This window comes from Geotrypetes seraphini, chromosome 14 (assembly GCF_902459505.1).
Source record: "Geotrypetes seraphini chromosome 14, aGeoSer1.1, whole genome shotgun sequence".
NCBI lineage: Eukaryota > Metazoa > Chordata > Amphibia > Gymnophiona > Dermophiidae > Geotrypetes > Geotrypetes seraphini.
The window spans coordinates 46947127-46965065 of record NC_047097.1 but is presented as its reverse complement, the minus strand read 5'-3'; positions in this window follow the sequence as shown (position 1 = coordinate 46965065).

The following is a 17939-nucleotide window of genomic DNA, read 5'->3' as shown; positions in this document are numbered from 1 at the left end:
ACTGTTCCACGCATCTACCACCCTTTCCGTAAAAAAGTATTTCCTCAGATTACTCCGGAGACTATCACCTCTTAGCTTCATCCTTTGACCTCTCATTGTAGAGTTTCCTTTCAAATGAAAGAGACTCGACTCATGCGCATTTACATTACATATGTATTTAAACGTCTCTATCATATCTCCCCTCTCCCGCCTTTCCTCCAAAGTATACAGATTGAGATCTTTAAGTCTGTCCCCATACGCCTTATCACGAAGCCCACACACCATTTTAGTAACCTTCCTCTGCACCGACTCCATCCTTTATATCTTTTTGAAGGTGCAGCCTCCAGAATTGCACACAATATTCTAAATGAGAACTCACCATGGGCATCAATACCTCCTTTTTCCTACTGGCCATACTTCTCCCTATGGGGAAGGGGTAAAACGCGGACCTTACGGACCTCGTGGATCTAAAACCACACGTCTGTAAAAATCTGAGGTCCGCGCCACTTTTAGTACAAATTAAGTTTGCTTACCTTCAAATCTTTGATATACAAAACTCTGGCTTTCATTTACAAATCATTGATTCCTTATACCTCATCCAGATTACTGAGGTCCAATGACCAACACTTATTAGTCATCCCCTCATTTAAAATTATTAATACACGCCAGCACTTCATCTTTTCCGTTACAGCTCCTCAAACATGGAATTCCCTCCCTATTTACTTAAGAGAGGAAAAAATTTGGATAAATTTAAGAGCAAACTTAAAAGATTTCTTTTTATAGACGCATTTAATGACTAAAAGGACTGTCTAGGAGCTTCATTTTATTTTCATAACTTCTTTGAGATTCTTCGTTCTTTCCCTTCCTATTGTTTTCAACCATAATTCTATCAACAAAATTGTGTTTCTGTCCCCATTATGTTTGTTAAGTTAGTCTTCAAAATGTTTTGTAAGGTTCAGTTTTTTTGTTACCTTTGTTTGTCCCCCCTATTTTGTAATTTTATTGATTTGTTCATCGCTTAGAATTTTGAATAAGCGATTAATCAAATTTTATAATAAAGTTGAAACTTGAAACCTCTATGACATTTTAGTCACTGATGGATCTTAATGCATTTCCCTCCCTATGCTGAGACTAAATGTGGCACAGACCTCAGGGCAAAAGTTTTGCCATTAGTCTCAACATAGGGAGGGAAAAGCATTAGGATCCGTCAGAGCTAAAATGTCATAGAGGTCTGTCAGCGCCAGAAACTACAAGTGGCACAGACCTCAGATTTCTAAGGACGTGCGGTTTTAGATCCACGAGGTCTGCGTTTTACCCCTTCCTCTCCCTATGCATCATAGCATCTTTCTAGCTTTCACTGTCACTTTTTCAACCTGTTTGGCCACCTTAAGATCATCGCATACAATCACATATGCCCCAAACAGGAAAAGTCAGTATGGGCAGTGATTCCCAACCCTGTCCTGGAGGAACACCAGGCCAATCGGGTTTTCAGGCTAGCCCTAATGAATATGCATGAGAGAGATTTGCATATGATAGAAGTGATAGGCATGCAAATTTGCTTCATGCATATTCATTAGGGCTAGCCTGAAAACCCAATTGGCCTGGTGTTCCTCCAGGACAGGTTTGGGAATCACTGGGTTAGAGGTTAGCTGTATTGGGACAATCCACACCCTCTTTCTCAGATCATTGGCCATCATTCCCAAACCCACCCGTTCCCTATACTCTACTGTTTGTCTTTTTCTTATTTTGTTGCTGTTGTTGTTCACTGCCCTGAGGTTTTCTGCACTCTAGGATTCCTTTCTGCCTGTTTTATTGTTTCTCCCCATTTCTGATTCCCCAGCCTCTGCTTCAACACTTTTCCCGCCAATTTGGTTCCTGGTCCATTTTCTTTCCATTCCGTCTTCTCCCCCTTTCTCTCTTTGAGAGTCCCCCCCCCCCCCCTACTCTGCCGTGCCACCCTCTCTTATCTGTCTCATCGCATGCCCTTGAACTCCCTTCTCATATAATCTCAGACTCCAGCAGAAAGTCTCTCTCGGGCCCGGGCCCGGGCCCTGACACTCTCAGCCCACCGGGCAGGCCCAGCTTTCTTCCTCTCTGCACAGAGAAGGAAGCCGGGCTAGCCGCTGCTCGAAGAAACCTTTCCCACAACCCAGCTCTGACTCCAGTCCCCGGGGCCTTGCCCCTGCCAACACAATCTCTCGCAGCTTCGGCCCGGACACTCACTTCCTCTCTGCGGAACGCCCGCAGGCCCTGGCCGGATCGCACGTGCGCAGGCTGAAGCACAGGCCTCGCACGGAAAGACGAACGAAGGGGAAGGAGGGGTAAAACGCGGATACGCAGGCTGAAGCACAGGCCTTGCACGGAAAGACGAACGAAGGGGAAGGAGGAGCTGGCGGCCTTACAAAACTTTATTGACAGCCGAGGTTTCAGATTTCATGGCCTGCAGCCTGGTCCGCGTTTTAGCCCCTCATTCCACCGCTGTAACTGGTGCCATTTCTGACCGTCTTTATTAATAATCATTAATTTGAGGAAGCACTTCAGCTAAGGGAGGTCTTTGTTTTACCCCAGAGCTGCGGCAGGAAAATGTATTTCGGCTTGGTTCAACCGGGTCTTGAACCCAGATCAGCAAGGCCCAAGACAGCTGCCCTAACCTCATAAAGTTTTGCCACTTTTAGTCTCAGCGTAGGTTATGGCTCGGACATATCTCCATGTCACTTTAGCTTTGGCGGACCCTAATGCTCCGTCAGGTCCGCGTTTTACCCCTTCCCTTAATGCTTCTCCCTCCCTAAGCTGAGACTAAAATTGGCACGGACGGACCCTAATGCTTCGCCTTCCCTAAGCTGAGACTAAAAATGGCACGGGCGGACCCTAATGTTTCTCCCTCCCTAAACTGAGACTAAAAGTGGCACGGGCGGACCCTAATGCTTCTTCCGCCCTAAGCTGAGACTAAAAGTGGCACGGGCGGACCCTAATGCTTCTCCCACCCTAAGCTGAGACTAAAAGTGGCAGGGGCGGACCTAATGCTTCTCCCGCCCTAAGCTGAGACGCGGACCCTAATGCTTCTCTCGCCCTAAACTGAGACTACAAGTGGCACGGGCGGACCCTAATGCTTCTTCCGCCCTAAGCTGAGACTACAAATGGCACGGGCGGACCCTAATGCTTCTCCCACCCTAAGCTGAGACTAAAAGTGGCAGGGGCGAACCCTAATGCTTCTCCCGCCCTAAACTGAGACTACAAATGGCACGGGCGGACCCTAATGCTTCTCCCGCCCTAAGCTGAGACTAAAAGTGGCACGGGCGACCCTAATGCTTCTCCCACCCTAAGCTGAGACTAAAAGTGGCAGGGGCGGACCCTAATGCTTCTCCCACCCTAAGCTGAGACGCGGACCCTAATGCTTCTCCCGCCCTAAGCTGAGACTACAAGTGGCAGGGGCGGACCCTAATGCTTCTCCCGCCCTAAGCTGAGACGCGGACCCTAATGCTTCTCCCGCCCTAAGCTGAGACTACAAATGGCACGGGCGGACCCTAATGCTTCTCCCGCCATAAGCTGAGACTAAAAGTGGCACGGGCGACCCTAATGCTTCTCCCACCCTAAGATGAGACTAAAAGTGGCAGGGGCGGACCCTAATGCTTCTCCTGCCCTAAGCTGAGACGCGGACCCTAATGCTTCTTCCGCCCTAAACTGAGACTACAAGTGGCACGGGCGGACCTTAATGCTTCTCCCGCCCTAAGCTGAGACTAAAGTGGCACGGGCGAACCCTAATGCTTCTCCCACCCTAAGCTGAGACTAAAGTGGCACGGGCGGACCTAAAGCTTCTCCCACCCTAAACTGAGACTAAAAGTGGCACGGACCTCAAGGCAAACGTTTTGCCACTTTTAATCTCAGATTTTAACTGCATCCGTAAGCGACACTTTCATGGGTGTGCCTGTAGATCTGTGTATTTTTCTTACAGTCCCATTTCTACACTTCAGAAGTAAAGTTTAAAGGCAGAAGCGTCTCTGCTTTATTTTCATTCCCTGGTCACCGCCCGTGGTTAAAGATTAAGACGTATATTTACATTATTGCCCCGACGTCCTGTCATTCCAGGCTCTTCATCTTACGCGGCTCTCGGGAAATCTAAACAAGAGCCTTGTGGAAACAAGCATCGCGTTACCTCCTACGTCCTTCAGCCTAAGGAGCCAGGACGGGCACCGAGAGGAGATCCAGGCGCTTTGTACTGCGGGGTTGTAATTTGTGAATTAATGTTTTAACAGGCTGGAGGGTTTGCCCTTTATCTCGGCCACCTTTACTCTCAGCAGGTCCGATTTTTCTTTAAAAAAAAAAAAAAAAATGCCCTGCTTTCTTGCAGCAGCTTACATCAAAGAGGCTGAACGTTAGTGAGTGACAGTGATTAATGCAATCAAAACATCCCTCAATAAAGTCATTAAAGTCCAACAGCAGTGAGTGGTCTCGAAGAACCTGCTTAGAACTTGGTCGCTACTTGTGCTGCTTTATCTGTGTCCTTCTGCTGCCCTCTGCTGACCAAAAGGCCACATTGTTATAATGATTATATTGGGCAGAGGTACTATTATGGCAGTACCACTTTATAACAGCACTAGAAATCAGAGGTACCAGCTCTGTGGGTGAGTAAAGCACTACACGGACTTGCCCCTAAATACATAACTGACCTTTTCTTCTTCTCAGCCAACAGACACAAGAGAAGCTCACATTCCAATTTCGTTTCCCCCCCAGTTTGAGGTTGTAAACTGAAAAAACACCATGAACACCTGCTCTGACACCAACCTAGAACAATTGCTTTCGCCCACTACTTATGGGGAATTTAGGAAATGTCTAAAAACACACTTGTTCCTAAAGCATCTAGACAACTGATCCTCTCTTCTCTCTCCCCTCTATAGCGATTAACTTGTCCTTTTGATCACTCTCTCAACAATGAATTTCCTGTCCTATTAATTCTCTTTCTTCCTCCCCTCTTAAAGTCAATTCAATTTGTTACCTTTGTTTAATCTTCTGTAAACCGCATAGAACTTCATGATATTGCGGTATATAAGCTGTTATTATTAAACTCCTTCTGTCTAAGGAAGGAGAGATAATTTGCCTCGAACTTAATACCAATAGGAATAAAAAGACCCAAATATATCCACAGTGAAGCGACAAACCAAAGCAGAAATAAAAATGTTTCTTTTGCTTTGAATTTAATACCCACATTAAAAAAAAACCTGATTACTAAAGATATAGAAATATCGTGAAGATATTATGTATTATGACGTATTTACCACCTTTTTTGAAGAAATTCATCCAAGGTGCTGCACAGCAAGAAGGTGAAAGGGGACAGATGTAAGAGTAACTAAAGAAATACCCTTTTTTTTCACTGAGAGGATAGTGAATCAGTGGAACAGCCTCCTGGTAGAGGTGTTGGACATGAAAACTATCTGAATTCACGAAAATTTGAAGCAAGTACATGCGTAGGATCTCTTAGGGAAAGGAAGGATAGGCTGGATGCGGAGGACTAGTAAGGGGGATGGAGTGCAGACCACTCCAGGAGCCAAGTCAGTGGAGGCGCTGGCACCTCTGCACCCCGCCCTGCCACACCGTGCCACCTTATATATTTCTCTAACATGCCATGCTTTGAGTTAAGCAGTTTTTTTGACTGATGATGGCTCTGAGTCTTGGAGCTTTGCTTCTTGGCCACTGGCAATAGCGTTAAGTGACAAAGCGTCTGAAGTATTTTCCTTCTATTTTATATTTTAAAAAATACCCCAAAAGAGGGATATGATAGATGGTAGGTAAAATGAACTCTTAGGCCTAGTTTCACTAAGCAAATCAATCGTGTACCAATCGGTTTGCGACCCCTTTGTGACCCAATTTCCCTCTGACCCAATTCACTAATTTCTGTCCCGATCATCCTCCGATCACGCATGCAAATGAGGGGAACAGCATTTAAATGTAGGTAGGCAGCGATTCATTAAATAAAATGAGGGATGCAGACTGGGCTGACCAATCAAAAAATAAGCGACTGCTGAGGACCAGTCGCTCAGGTCCTTTCCGATTGCCCTGCCTTCTGCCGCCCTACTCTCTGCCCTGCTTCTTTGCTCTCAGCCCTGATCTCCTGCTCTCTACCCAGATTCTCCTGCCGCCCTGCTCTGCCCCAAATCTCCTGCTCAATTCTCCTGCCCCAATTCTCCCTGATTCTCCTGCCCTTCCCCACAGTGCAAGCCCGTGGTTTTAACCCATGGGTTTAAGGCGGGTTAAAACCACGGGCTCGCGAAAAGTAGGGTTTGCAAAAAGTTTTTTTAAAGTTTTGTTTCCTGCTGCTGGGCATTGAGGTCCAGCGCATGCACAGACTATCAACAGATGGTCTGCGCATTCGTCGGGATCGCTGGAGAGCGATCCAGGCAGTTAGTTGGGGGCATGATTCTGATCACCCTCATTTGCATGAGGGCACTTTGTGAATCAGCCCTATGGCCTTAGTAAATCTAGCCCATAGTGGTTGGGGTTTACTTTGCTGTTTTTGTTTCAAATGAATGTACATTCCTAGTAGAGAATGGCATGGGGACAAATTTTTCCCCATCCCTGCAAGAATTCTTTTTCCCGTCCCTGCCCCATTCCTGCAAGCTCTGTCCTCAACTGCACAAGCCTTAAACACTTTAAAATCACAGGCGTTCGGGGCTTGTGCAGTTAAGACAGAGCTTACAGGAATGGGACAGGGACAGGGACAAAACTCACGCAGACGGGACGGGAAAATTGAATTCCTGCAGGGAGGGGGACAAATTTATCCCCCGTGTCATTCTCTAATTCATAGCAAGTACTGTGACACTGAAAATCTGTTTCGGCCAGTTGTGTTAGCTTGATATTGTGGCCCACCGTGTCAAAGCTACAGAGAAATCCAACAGTGTTAATACTAAGGTTTCTGTGAAGAACATCTAGTAGACTATTGAAAAGGTGTTGCTAACCTTTTCAGAATATGACCTCGCAACAACAACCCAATTGCTGTATATAATATAGGTTTATTGGTAATAGATAAAAGTCAGCTTACATGAAACAACAGTACAGCAGATTGAGCCAATGGATAACATACAGAGTAGCCTACTACTGTCATAAATCCATCCTAAAGCTTAAGCCAACCGGTATGTTACTTATATACTTTAGTTCAGTAGCCTAAAGTATTACCTAGTTACAGATTACATACTCACTTTCTGTTGAGTTGGCACATCTATCATATCTTACTTAGGAAACCAACCTGTACAATCTTAGTCCTCAACAAACGATCTCTAGAACTATCAATCACTAAGTCTGTACTTTGTTTATTCCATTCAATCTGTAACATTTCTTATCATTGTAAACTGCATAGAACTTCACGGTCCTGCGGTATATAAATTGTTATTATTATTATTATATCTCTTGATTGTATAGTCTGCATACTTATCTCGGAGCCATATTGAAGCATGATATCACCCACTGTCAAATCTGACCTCTCTATTTCCCTGCCAATGCATTCTTAATACTAAGTTCAATAATTTCTGAGCTTCATTGTCCTTCTGTCAGCAATTCAGATAACTTTCGGTAGGACATCTTGTTTGGGTTTGCCTTCTTGGAAAGTCCTGAAATATCCAATGCTGTTACAGTCAGCAAATATTTTCTAGCTACTATAGTAAAGATGAACCTCTTACATAAGCATATTGTTTCTTGCTGACAGGGAGAGATATGATTGTTCAGAAACTTGAATTCATAAGCACAATGTCTCTCTTAAAAATATAACTTTTGTGGGTCTCATAGGGGTCTTCACCTTTATATTCATGAAGGTCTTATTCCCTATTCTCCTTCAGTATGGCTATGAGGACTGTTTCCATAATTGGGTATGAATCTAGATTGACACAGCTTTAGCCAGTTTCTCTTTTCAGATTGTTTATTGACTGGGTGACCAGAGATTTGGATAAAGGATGTGCACTTGATATAGTCTACTCTACTGGGATTTCATCAAAGCCTTTGACACGGTTCCTCATAGGAGGATTATCAACAAACTTAGTGGGCTGAAGTTAGGGCCCAAGGTGGTGACCTGGATTAGAAATTGGTTGACTGACAGATGACGGAGAGTGGTGGTGAATGGAATTTGCTCAGAGGAAAGAAAGGCATTGGTAAGCCTCAGGGGTCGGTACTGGGGCTCGTCCTGTTCAATATATTTGTGAGTGATATTTCTAAAGGATTAAAGGGAAAAGTGTGTCCTGACCCCTCCTGCCACACGCTCCTCCCCCCGTTCCCTTCCCCTGTATCTCTAGTTTTTCACTGCGTGAGCAACAACTTTGACATACTCCTCACGACCACGTCGGCTCTCCCTCTGGTGCCACTTCCTATGCATGGCGCCCGGAAGTGACATCAGCAGGAGCTGACGCGGTCGCAAGGAGCACGTTGAAGTTGTTCCTCGTGGCGGTGAGCAACTAGACGTATGGGGGAAGGGAAGGGGGGTATGTGTGGCAGGGAGTTGGGGAAGGAGCGGGGGTAGAGACAAGGGTGGGAGAGGGGCTTGCACAGCAGGGGGAGGAGTAGGAAGAGGTGGGGGAGCAGAGGAGAGGTGCCGGTGCCCACACCATGATGGCGCCTAGGGCAGAACACCCCTCCCCCCAATAAAACTCAGAAGATGATAAGTGGGATTCTTTAGGAACAGTCCTCAGATACAAGCTAAATCCCACTGAAGGATATTTGAAAGAGATCGTGGAGTAAAATGGTCTCAGTAATCTGCTTGGATAGGGATAATTCAATCCCAGGATATTTCTTTTTTCCTCAAATATTTTTTATTAATTTTACCAAGTAAATACATCAAATACAAATAACACTAGCAACATAAATTAATTACAGACAATAATACACTATTATATTGAAAACATCAGAATAGAGGAAATAATCTAAAACAAATTAGACAAATTCAACATAAAATAAAACAAAATGCAAAAAGCTGCAGATAATCTTTTCAGATATAGAGAAGTCAAGTGAGATTACAAAGTGTCTCTACAGAAATCGTCTAGTGGGGCCCATTTCTTATTAAAGCTAGCAATAATGTTATGTTTGAAAGCAATTATTTCTTCAAATTTTCTAATTATACACCAATGATTCCACCATTCATGAAAACTGAGATTAGAATTGTCTTTCCAATTGCAGGCAATGTGATGGATAGCCAGAGCTATCAGTGTCAAATATTTTAAATATTTCAATCCAATACCAAGTCAATCAGGGTTTATGAGTACCATCACTGACCAAATTACCTCCGCCTCCTTTTGTGTAAACCTATTTTTACTGTATCATAAATTAATTATTTTCTTTTTATACACAGCAAAACATCGCTTATCTTATAGTGTGCAGAGTCTTGACAAGCCCAACAGGGACCTGTTTCACCACTCAACACGGCTTTTTTCTTTTTTTTTATATTTCTTTAATTAATTTTCAAATACATTTCCAAGCATAATCAACTTGTACCGAAAGACTGACAGAAATTTAGAAACAATAACACAAAAAATATAATTCCAAGGAATTTAAAAAAAAAAAAATTTCCTATCATTCTCAAGTCCTCAATTATAAGGATTCCAAGATTCATTAAGTGACTAAACATAATACAATCAAAATACTTAATCAAGGAAAAAAAAGCAGCCTATAATGGTAGGAGAATAATTATAGATTCCAAGTAAGATTGCTATATCTTATACTTTATCAAGGCGTTTTAGAGACAAAAAAACAGTCAGCTGAGATGGATCAAAGAAAACATATTTGAAAGATTTATATCTAATTATGCACTTGCAAGGATAACGCAAGAAGAAAACTCCACCCATATTAGTAACTGCTGGTCTCATTAACAAAAATTATCTCCTTCTTCTCTGAGTATCTTTGGAAACATCTGGAAACATCAATATTTTTTGTCCCAATAATTTTTTTGATTTATTTTATAAAAATAACCTCATTATACATTCCTTGTCAGGCGCTAAAGCCACTGTTACTAGTAGAGTTGCTGGTTTCACAAGTATTTTCTCTGGAGTTTCCAACAATTTGGAAACATCAAGAGGTTTGTCATGATCATTTTAGTCTTGAACTAATTGTTCCTGCCGTTTCTTATCAGGAAGATAATATACTTTAACAAAGGGAGGTAATGATTGTTCTGGAACATTCAAGACTTCAAGAAAATATCTCTTCAACATTTCTCGAGGTGTTATATAACAGGATTTTTTGGAAAATTTAAAATCCGCAAATTATTGGCCTGATTATAATTTTCAAGAGATTCTAATTTTCACCGAATACTGTTGCTGTCTTTAATTTGCATTTCCTGAAGATTTTTTATTGTTTTTGATTCCATATTCAATTTTTGAGTCTCACTTTTACCTATTTCGATTTCTTGTTTCAGTTGTACAATTTCTTCTTTCTGTAATTTTAAGTTTCCATCAATCTCTCTAACTTGTGGGGAAAAAGTTTTACCCAAATTCACTACTAAGCCCAAAATAGTCTCCAACGTTACTTCTGGTGGTTATGTAAGTAAGGAAAAGTCCTGCGCTGGCATTACAGGCTTACCAGATGCTGGCTTTGCTTCCAAAGTCCCTTGTGCTCACTCCTCCAACAGTTTCTCGGCCACAGGTAGCTCCAGGGAAGTAACTTCCCCCGCAGACTCCAATGACAAGCTCTCAGGTGAATTAGCCTCTCACGCTGTGAGCCCTGCCTCTTCGGGCATGCTCAGTTCCTGTGGAGAGCTTTCTGTGGCGGTGGGGGGGATCTCTATTATCCGGGCTCAGCGTGGCATCAAGCCCCAAGTCGTCCGCTTCGGCATCACTTGCAGGCGATTCCCGGACTGCTCCAATCCTCCAGCAAGATGTCGTAGGATTCCATCAATTGTGCCGCTGGAAGGGATCCCAGGATATCGGGAGGCTCCACTGGTTCCTTTCCCCCTTCTTTTTGGCATTCTGACCAGCAAAAAAAAGGTATGAAAGGGAAAAATTCTCTAGACGTCTCTCCCATTACTGGCTGCTGCGGCCATCTTGGATCCCTCCTCAATGCGGCTTTTTCAAGGGTTCTCAGGACACTTCATTTTGATATCCCGACACATTTGGGGCAGCAGAAACTAACATCCCCAGATGAGACGGGATATCAAAATAAAGCATTGGATTGAAATATCCTGGGATTGAATTATCCTTATCCAAGCAGGTTACTGAGACCATTTTACTCTATGATCTCTTTCAAATACCCTTCAGTGGGATTTAGCTTGTACCTGCAGAAACCCTCGACCCTCCACCACTGAATGCAAATATATTTGGTTTAATAAAACAGGTCACCCACAGCTGAAGGTCCTAAGCAATTCATATTCAAGAGCAAAGGTTATCTTCCTCTTGGGAGAGGCACTCGGCAGGGTTGTCCCTTCTCGCCGCTTCTCTTTCTTCTCTCCCTAGAGCCTTTGGCCGCCCAGATCCATTGGAGGGACTTTGGGTGGGCAGCCGGGAATTCCGCATTAGCATGTTCGCTGACTATATGCTCTTATATGTTAATCATGCTGACCGGACCATGCCCGCCTTAATGTCCATCATTCGATCTTATGGCGTTTTTTCAGGCCTTAAAATTAACTTCGATAAGACGGAGGCTCTTTTGTTGGGTACCTCGGCCATGGAGCCTTGGTGTCGGGGCTTGGGCGTAGGCATCGCACCTGGGAAGTTGAAATATTTAGATATCATGCTCTATCGAGACCCCCGTAAGCTGTACGATGCAAACATCACTGCCACTATTGGACGGATTAAAACCCTCTGTCTTAAATGGCACTCGCTCCCCCTTTCCTTGCTGGGTCAAGTGGCATTAGTGAAAATGGTGTTATTTCCGAAACTGCTATATCCGCTGCAAACAATTCCCGTCTTGGTCTCGCATATAGACGAGCTTTCTTACCAATCTATTGTCCGCTCTTTCGTTTGGAGGGGGAAGGTGGCCTGCATTAATGCGCTTAAATTGTCCCAGGGTCGAGACAGGGGGGGTTTAGGCTTACCTGCTCTTCGTATCTACAGCGCTTCTTTGCTGGATCCATGAACAACTGGTATTTTCGCGCCGTTATTCTTCTGCAGCATTGCTTGAAGACTGTTGCTCACCCTGGTCTTTCTCATCTTTCATTCATGGGGCGGGGGGCTTTGTACTCCAGCTCTCCCACTTCTCATTCCTTTTCATAGAGCCTGGCGTTGGTGGCGCCTGCACCAGGGTAAGTTGCCTGCTGTTTCCCTTTTCTTTCTCTTATTCGCTTTGGGGGTGGATTGTTTCCTTCTTTTGCTCAATTGCAGGCGTCATGGCATTTACACCCCTCCCCCAACATCTACACTTATCTCCAAATTCATCACTACTATCATTCCCTGGTGCGCGCACATGGGGAGCACTGGGGTTATGGCACTTTGGACTTGATTTTCCTCTCCACCCCCACTGCGACTAATAAAATATCCATTTGGTATGGAGCGGGGAGGGATAGAATTGAGGAGAGCTGCCTCGATATTCTGGTAAGAGAGTGGACTGCCGAACTTGAGATGAATGTATCCATTCACAATATCCGGCTCCTTTTTCAAACGCTATACCTCACTGTAAGGGCGGTGACCCTGCAGGAGACACAATACAAAATTTTGCATCGATCTTACCTCACTCGAGCCCGGGGACATGTTACGGGGTTATGGCCTGATGATAAATGTATTAAATGTAAAACCCATAGGGGTAATTTCCTTCATTCCTTGTTTGATTGTTTACAATTGTCTTTTTGGGACTCGGTGAGGAGTTGTCTGGCTGTTCTCCTGCATTGCCCGCTGCCCTGGAATGCACCAGCTCTGTTGTTAGGGGATGTCCATAACCTATAACACCATGGCTTGGATTTCCCCTCCCAGAAATTTGTTCTACATGCAATTCTTGTGGGGGAAAAAGCTTATCCTGACATATTGGACTTCTGAGGAGGCACCATCCTACACCCTGTGGGCAGCCATGATGAAGCAGCAAGCCCGCTTTGAGTTGGACACTTACGCGTCCCACCCACAGGACCACTGGAAGACTTATTGTTCCCTTTGGCAGCGGATTTTGGACCTGGATGCTTAGTTGCTACAAACAGTTTATGTGCTAGTTTGTGTGGTTTCTTGGATCTTTCTTTCCCTTTTGTTCGAACTGCAGCTTTTTCCAGCAGAGAGAGTGTGACTGTGTGTAGGTGTTTGTTAGTGTGTGAGTGTATGGTCGTGTCTTGCAGTGTATGTATGGGTGAGTTTTGTATGGTATGAGTAAGTTGTGTCTGGATGGGGGCTGAATGTATTGAATCGTTTGGGGATTCTGGTTGTCTTTCTATACTTATATTGGATGGGGCGCTGGATTGCGAACTGTTCACACCTTTCACTTTGCTTGCGATGTGGTTCTATGGTATCATCCGTATATCTCTGTGAGCTTTACTCCTTCGTGTATCTCTTGTACTACTCTGCCACTGTATGATACTATGTATGTTTTGCTGCCTAGTGATTGGCTATTGTTGTCCAGTTGTCTCTTGTCTCAATAAACATGATATAAAAAAAAAAAAGAGCAGAGGTTATCTACTGGTCCTCATGACTTGCCTGGTCAACCAGGTTTTCAGGATCTCCGTTCGACACCTACTGATGTTCTCTACAATTCATTAGAACAAAGACAAGAAAAAGGGGATCCAGCAGATCTGCAGTAAAATTGCAGTGAAACAAGGACAAAGAAAAGCACTGCAGACAGATGTACAAGATGCAGGCAAAGTTTATTTTAAACAAACAAAAAGACTGTTGCATACAAATAGACCTTTTTATACAAAATATGGGACCCGACGCGGTCCATGTTTCGATTGACACGTCCCCTACAGGGGTCCCATACAATGGTGGTATCAAAGGACACACAACAAATATGCCTGGTCTGTGTGCTTATATTAGCTCAGCACGAGAGTGTGGTGATCTGATCTTTATGGGGACTATCCTTAATGCAGCTAATACCAAAACTCTACGAGGAGAAGCTAGGGGACTTCAATATGCCTGATGCAGACTGGAACTCATTTTCAGCAACAACTAGCGGTAGCAGGTGGCTCTTAACCTCCATAAAGGGAGCACGTCTCAAACAAATGGTAACGGAGCCCACTAGGGCCCAGGCGATCCTCGACCTGGTACTCACCAACGGGGAAAGCGTCTCAGAGGTTTCAGTAGGAGATACGCTAGCCTCCAGCGACCACAACATAGTATGGTTCAACCTTAGGAAAGGCTTCCCTTGATCAAACACGAAAACAAAGGTACTCAGTTTCCGGGGCACAGACTTCGCACGCATGGGAGATTTCGTCCATCGGACGCTGCAGGACCAGAGACCGATGATGTAGAAGCTAAGTGGTTAACACTGAAATCAACCATACATGAAGCAACTAGCCGCTTCATAAAATCAGTAAATAAACGACAAAGAAACAATAAACCCCAATGGTTCACTGCGGAGATCTCGCACCTCATTATGGAGAAGAAAAAAGCGTTTCTCTCCTACAAGCGCACGGAGAAAAGAGAGGCAAAGGTAGAATATAGGACCAGATCTACAGCGGTCAAAATGGCAGTTAGGGAGGCAAAACTTTGAGTGGAAGAAATTCTGGCAAAAAACATTAAAAAGGGGGACAAATCCTTCTTCAGGTATATTAGTGACAGAAAAAGGAACACAGGTGGGGTAGTATGCCTTAGAAGACCGGATGGAAGTTACGTGGAAGCAGATTCCGATAAAGCCAAACTACTGAATGAATACTTCTGCTCAGTCTTCACCTGTGAGGAACCGGGACACGGTCTGCAGTTGAAGGCAACACAAAGCACAGAAGACCCGTTTCAGAATTTTGAGTTCACACCAGGTGAAGTTTACAGTGAACTGGCAAGACTCAAGGTGAACAAAGCCATGGGACCAGACAATTTGCACCCAAGAGTGCTCAGAGAATTGAGCGATGTCCTGGCGAAACCGTTGGCTGAGCTATTCAATCTCTCCCTAAGTAAGGGGAAAGTTCCCCTGGACTGGAAATTAGCTAATGTCATTCCTCTGCATAAAAAGGGTTGCAGGGCAGAGGCTGCGAATTATAGACCGGTGAGTCTCACATCAATAGTGTGCAAACTCATGGAAACACTAATTAAAAGCAAATTGGACACGATCTTGAATGAAGGGAATCTTCGGGATCCCAGTCAGCATGGATTCACCAAGGGTAGGTCCTGCCAATCTAATCTCATCAGCTTCTTTGACTGGGTAACGAGAAAGTTGGACTTGGGAGAGTCTTTGGACGTCGTGTACCTGGACTTCAGTAAAGCTTTTGACAGTGTCCCACACCGCAGGCTGCTAAGCAAGATGGAATCAATGGGGTTAGGAGAGACACTAACTGCATGGGTCAATGATTGGCTGAGTGGCAGACTTCAGAGGGTGGTGGTTAATGGTACCCTCTCTAAAACATCGGAGGTGACCAGTGGAGTGCCGCAGGGCCGGTCCTGGGTCCACTCCTTTTCAACATATTCATAGGGGATCTGACTTAAGGGCTTCAAGGTAAAATAACACTATTCGCCGATGACGCCAAACTAGTAAGTGAATGCAGTTTACAGAATTATATGGCGCAGGACCTGCTTACATTGGAAAGTTGGTCCTCAACCTGGAAGCTAGGCTTCAATGCTAAGAAACGTAAGGTCATGCACCTCGGAAGCGGAAATCCATGCAGGACGTACTTCTTGAACGGAGAAACTTTAACTAGGACTTCAGCAGAACGAGATTTAGGAGTAATCATCAGTGCAGGCATGAAAACTGCCAATCAAGTGGAGAAGGCTTCATCTAAGGCAAGGCAGATATTGGGTTGTATCAATAGAAGTTTCGTCAGCCGAAAGCCTGAAGTCATAATGCCGTTGTACAGGGCCATGATGAGACCTCATCTGGAGTACTGTGTGCAATTCTGGAGGCCACATTACAGTAAAGATGTGCGCAGAATTGAATCGGTTCAGCGGACGGTCACCAAGTTTCCAAGTTTATTATAATATTTGATTAATCGCCTATTCCAAATTCTAAGCGATGTACAGCTAAAAATTACAAAGTTAGGGGAAACATACATGACTAACAAAATTAATATTAAACATATTAAAATTTCGTAAAAATACATAACATAAAATAACATGACTAAACATAACTAACAAGACTGTTTTACATTCATGATCAAATAGAGGGAAAGTTATAGGAAGAAATACAATTAAATATAAAAGAAACAATTAAGGTAAAATAACATTGGGATGATCTCGGGGCTCAAGGGTCTCTCGTAGAAAGAGACACTGTACAAATTGCAGCTCTACACTCTCGAGGAATGTAGGGAGAGGGGAGACATGATCAAAACATTTAAGTACCTCACGGGACGTGTCGAAGTGGAAGATGATATTTTCTTTCTCAAGGGACCCTCGGCCACAAGAGGGCACCCACTCAAACTCAGGGGCAGAAAATTTCATGGCGACACCAGAAAGTATTTCTTCACAGAGAGAGTGGTTGATCATTGGAACAAGCTTCCAGTGCAGGTGATCGAGGCAGACAGCGTGCCAGACTTTAAGAATAAATGGGATACCCATGTGGGATCCCTACGAGGGTCAAGAAATGGAAATTGGGTCATTAGGGCATAGACAGGGGGTGGGTAAGCAGAGTGGGCAGACTTGATGGGCTGTAGCCCTTTTCTGCCGTCATCTTCTATGTTTTCTATGTTTCTAATATCAGGGTGTAATTTAAGAACATAAGAATTGCCGCTGCTGGGTAAGACCAGTGGTCCATTGTGCCCAGCATTCCGCTCACAAGGCGGCCCTTAGGTCAAAGACCAGTGCCCTGAGTCTAGCCTTACCTGTGTACATTCTGGTTATAATAAAATAGGATTCCTCTCCCCCCGCCAAAGCTACCGGTAATTAGCGACTGGAAACGAGGGGAGATTCGCTTTTGTGCATTGCTAGCAGAGCTCAATTAAATACTAATGTGCTCCTAGCGATGTATTTGCATAGAATTCTTTGTGGTACAAGGGGCTTGGGAAGGGGGCGTGAGGAGGGGCACGGTGGAGGGGGCAGGGAAGTGTACCTCCACCAAGGGCACCCCCCCACCCTTGATACGCCACTGGTTACAGGTTCAAAACCCTGCATCACTCCCTGTGTAAAATTACAAAAAAAGGTAGCTGAGCAGTCCCCCCTCTCCCTCCCTCCAACTGGAGGAACAAGTCTCACCCACGTGGCCAAGTAGCAGAGCAAACTTCAGAAACGTGCTGATTCAGTGGAGGACTGTTGGGAGGTCACAGTGATTTCGGAAGGCTGATATAGCCAGCCCAGAAGCAGCTGATGAAGCAGCTCAGATAAGGTGAGTTGAGATGAGGTGAAGCTGAAGGAGCAGCGTGTTCCTCAGCCAGAGTAGGGGATAAACACTGTGCAGGTTCGCAGGCTTATCTTAAAGATCCCTGGCACCCCTCCCATTCTCCACCCCCTAGAACAGTGTTAAGTATGCTAATGTGTCTTGGCAACTACAGTGGGAATTCCCTGGGGATACCAGGCTGCTGGGAAGAAGAAAGTGGAAGGGGTGCCCTTTGCCAGCACTGCTCATTCCTCCCTCCACCATGTTAATGGCAGGGCCATGCGTATTAACGTGTGGCCCAGCCCTAATAATTTCTTCTAAGTACAGTGGTGCCTCACACAACGAACTTAATTCGTTCCAGGAGCAAGTTTGTTATGCGAAAAGTTCATTATGTGAAACGCGTTTTCCCATAACAATACATGTTAAAAAAAATAATTCGTTCTGCAGCATAAAATATGCTAAGATGACATAAAAAAAGATAAATTTGTCAAAATGGTGAAAATGGTGGTCTTGCTGAGGCCAAACTCTTTGACGAGGTCACACTGTTTTACCCCACATTCACTCCTTCTAATTATTTCCCGTTTCATTTCAACAGAAATCACCTTCCTGCTTTTTTTAGAAGCCATGATATA